The following is a 4,865-nucleotide window of genomic DNA, read 5'->3' on the forward strand; positions in this document are numbered from 1 at the left end:
GACGTGTGCTCTTCCGATCTAGTTATGAACGATAAAAAGATTATCATGTATAAACAATTCATTAGGATCACGTATTAATTATTTATGATAAATTTTATCAAAACGATAAGTTACTGTAGATATTCTATCAATATTTTAACGATTAAAATTATTTTTATCAGCTAATGATAGAAAATGTAGGAGTTGTTTTTATCATTTCAATTCTATATTCATTTAACTAGTATTCCTTGTATTTGAGTCTGTTTATATAGGTTGTCTAGCTGTTAGTATTATGTACCCTAGAGATGGCGGTAGAGCTGGGGAGGTTCCGAATCTATAGGAGATTTTTATAACGCAAGGCAGTCGTCCATGATACTTGTAACAGTCCACACGATTATAACATGTTCACGAATTCAATACAATATACTCATATATTTTATCTCTAAACTGATAGAAGATTATTAGTTATTCCCTACAATCGATCCAACAATTGGTAGTAGAACGTGGTTGGTGAGTGAAATTGAGAGAACGAGTGCTAAAAGCTTGAGCGTGAACGAACGAGAGAGAAGAGTCCGATCCAAGATGGAGAATTGGAATCTCACAAGTGTGGAACCGCTTGACGACAAGAACTATTTCCTATGGAGCGAAAAGATTGAAGGAATCCTGAGAGCTAAAAAATTATGGAAAAAGGTTATTAATGTGAAGCCACCTGAAAAACCCGAAGAAGGTGCGGAAAATTATGAGACGAAATACAAGTCATGGAACGAATGGGACGATGACAACTACGCAGCTCGTGCTGTGATAATTAATACAATGAGCAGTTCACAATTGCTGAAATACAGTTGTGAAAAAAGTGCGGACAAGCTGTGGAGCTTGATCAAGCAGAACATGGCAGCGGAAACCGAACAATTGAAGGCTAAATCTCTCAGTGAACTGTCGAACCTGAGAATGAATAAAGATGAGAGTGTCGACGCATATGTGAACAGAGCAGAGGCGCTGCGAAACCAGTGTGTGCTACTTGGAAAAAATATAGAAAACTATGAACTGAGAATGTATATACTCAGCGGTCTAAGACCCGAGTTTGATCAAAATGTTCGAGTGCTGGATACACAGAGGGACCTGACGGTCAATGATATAAGATATGCACTGAAACAAGAAGAATCCCGGAAGCATAAGCGAAATGAAGAGAGAAGGAAGAAAGCGTGAGAAGACTGAGAGATAAATCAAAATTCGGCGTTGCATGCTATAATTGCGGAATGAAAGGCCACGTATCAAATGAGTGTCGAAACAAGCAAAAATGCTTCAACTGCCAAGGATTCGGTCATATTTCGGCTGACTGCAAGGAAACGAAGAGAATCGCGTCACGAGGAAGAGGAACAAGAGGAAACTCGAGAGGAAGAGGATTCGGCGGAAGACGCGGACAAAACGAGGTGACGTTGAAAACAGCAGATGAGTCTGTACTAACGGTAAGAGACAGCGCGCATGTGAGCATGTCATCAAGCAAAAATAGAGACAACAAGGTTACGAAGAATAATTCTAACGATTGCGTATGGGTGTTAGATTCAGGCGCGACAAGCCATATGGCCAGTGATGAGGTTATGTTTAGGAACCTAGTGGATGATGAAAGAGACATTTGGTTAGCAGATAAAGAAGGAAAAAAATTGATCTCTGACGGAAAGGGAGAAATAGTATTAAAACAAGATTCAGTCAATAATAGAATTCGATTAAAAGACGTGCTGTGCGTCCCAGATATTAATGTAAATCTATTGTCTGTGGCAAAGATTACAGATCACGGATACAATGTGAAATTCGATAAACATGGAGCTGTTGTTTACAGAGATGAGGACCAGATAGAGATGAGAGCCGTGCGTGAAGAAAATGCGTACTACGTAAAGACTATAACAATAAATGACGAAAAAGCAACAACGGATACGGATGTAGACATTTGGCATAAGCGACTAGGACACATAAATAAGAGAATCATCGAAGACATGAAGAAAGAAGACCTTGTTATAGGAATGAAAGAAACAAGTAAAGAGTTAAGACAATGTGAGCCATGCGTGGAAGGAAAGATTTGTAGAAAGGCACATCCTAGATTGCCAGCGAGACGAACAAAGAGAATAATGGAACTGTGGCATACGGATTTGATTGGTCCTATAAAACCATCATCACGAGGAGGTAAGATATATATTTTGACGACAATTGATGATTACTCAAGAGTGATATTTATTGATTTTTTGAGAGAAAAAGGTGAAGCGGCAAAAAAGTTGAAGGAACTGATAACATTGAAGGAAAATCAAACTGAATTGGTATTAAAAGCTATTCGATCAGATAATGGAGGCGAATTTATAGCTGAAGAATTGGAAAACTGGCTCAAATCGAAAGGGATCAAACATGAATTTAGCCCAGCGAGAACACCACAGTGCAACGGAGTAATGGAAAGGGCGAATAAGTCAATAATTGAAATGACGAGGACGATGATGATAGATTCAAAACTATCAATGGATTTTTGGGCCGAGGCGGCAAGTACAGCAGTGTACATCAAGAACAGAAGCAAGTCTAAGGTTCATGGAAAAACACCATACGAAATATGGAACGGTTGGAAACCGAACATAAATTTTATGAGAAGATTTGGTTGCATAGCGTATGTCCTGGATAAGGAAAAAACAAAAAGGAAATTTGATTCAAAGGCAGTAAAAGGTATATTTGTAGGCTATGCAAATAATAACACGTATAGAGTGTATGTTCCGGAAACAGGAAAGGTGAAAGCCGACTGTGATGTTAAATTTGATGAGACCAGGAATGGATGTGAGTTGATCAATAAAGGGAAAGACAAAAAGAGAGAAGGTGAGGAAAAATTAATAATCGTTGGACTCAATCCCGAAAACAATGAAGAATGGATGAAAAATCAAGAAGAATATGAAGAGGATTGGCAAGCTGAAAGGAGTGTTTACGAGGATGCAATACAGGAAGATCTCGAAGATGACAACACGGAAGATCTAGAGAATAGTGACGACACGGAAGAGGAAAATGAAATTGATGATGGAGGGAATGTGAGAAATGGAGTGATGGAAGAGATTCAAGAACAACCGATTGAAATTAGAAGTAGAGGAAGACCAAAGGGAACAACGAAAGCTGTGATGGAATTACGAAGAGTTGGGAGATTAGAAGAGCAAGAAAGAAATATAGAGAATAGCAACGTTAGAAGATCTGATAGAATTAAAAATCAACAGTCAGCATTACTGGTAACAGACGACGAAATTCCTAAGAATATTGAAAAAGCGATGGAGTCGAGTGATTGGAAATTTTGGAAAGATGCCATTAAAGATGAGCTAACATCTTTAGACAAACATAAAATTTGGGATGTTGTACCACGACCAAAGGACAAAAAGATTATAAAGTGTAAATGGATTTTCAACATTAAAGAAGACCCTAATACGCAGCAACGGAGATACAAGGCCAGATTAGTGGCACTCGGGTGCGGACAAAGACCAGGAGTGGATTTTGAAGAAACCTTTGCGCCGGTGGTAAGAACAGAAACACTAAGAATACTATTCAATATATGTGCTCAAGAGAAGAAGAAAATAAAAATGTATGATGTGAGAACGGCGTTCCTACATGGTACGTTGAAGGAAGAAATCTTCATGGAAATGCCGGATGGATTACGAAATAACAAAGAGAAAGTATGTAAATTGAAAAAGAGTATTTATGGACTCAAGCAGGCAGGAAGATGCTGGTACGAATGTCTAACAGATGTCATGCAGAAAAGTGGAATGAAACAATCGGTGGAAGATCCTTGTTTATTTTATGTAAGAAAGAAGAGTGATTACCTGTATTGTGGAGTACATGTCGATGACATGATAATTGTTTCGAGTGACGAAGAGTTTGAAAGAGAGTACATGGATGAGATCAAACGGTACATTGATGTTAAACATCTCGGAGAAGCGAATACGGTTCTAGGAATGCAAATAGAACGAGGAGAAGGAAGAATACGTGTAAATCAGAAGAGATACATTCAAAAACTATTACAGTTGTACGGGATGGAAGAATGTAATCCTGTCGGATCACCAATGGATGTAAATGTGATTATGGAAGAATGTGGTGACAGTGAACAAGCAGATATACATACTTATCAAGAATTAATGGGACGTTTTATGTACCTAGGTGTGTATACGAGACCAGATATATCGTTCACACTGAGTTACCTGTCACAATTTAATAATAACCCAAGAATGATACATATGACGGCACTGAAAAGGGTACTTCGTTATTTGAGAGGAACCATTGATTATCGGCTGAAATTCGGAGGAAAAGCTGTGGGTGAACTAGTCGAATGTGAAACCGACGCATCGTGGGATAGGACGAAGGATGCTAAATCATATTCAGGAATATTGGTGTATAGAAACGGAGACTTGATACACTGGAAGAGCAAAAAACAATCAAAAGTTGCACTTTCTTCGACGGAAAGTGAGTTAAAGGCAATGTTGGAAGGAACTAAAGAAGTCATATGGACAGCTAGACTGTTACATGAAATCGGGATGCCAGATGAATTGCAGACAGAACTGAGATGCGACAATTTAAATGCAGTTAGATTGGCAAATGAAAGAACATTTAAAACGAAATCCAAGCTGTTGAACAGAAGATGCCATTATATCAAAGAAACTGTAAAGGAAGAAAATGTTCATGTAAAGCATGTGTCAAATGAAGTTATGACCGCGGATTGCTTGACGAAACCACTGAGTAAACCAATGCTGTTGAAGCATGTGAAGAAGTTCATGAGCGTGCCCAAATGATAAAACCAAGGGAGCAGATTGTGGGAGTTGTTTTTATCATTTCAATTCTATATTCATTTAACTAGTATTCCTTGTATTTGAGTCTGTTCATAT

This window comes from Wasmannia auropunctata, unplaced genomic scaffold, assembly GCF_000956235.1.
Source record: "Wasmannia auropunctata unplaced genomic scaffold, wasmannia.A_1.0 LD336078.1, whole genome shotgun sequence".
NCBI lineage: Eukaryota > Metazoa > Arthropoda > Insecta > Hymenoptera > Formicidae > Wasmannia > Wasmannia auropunctata.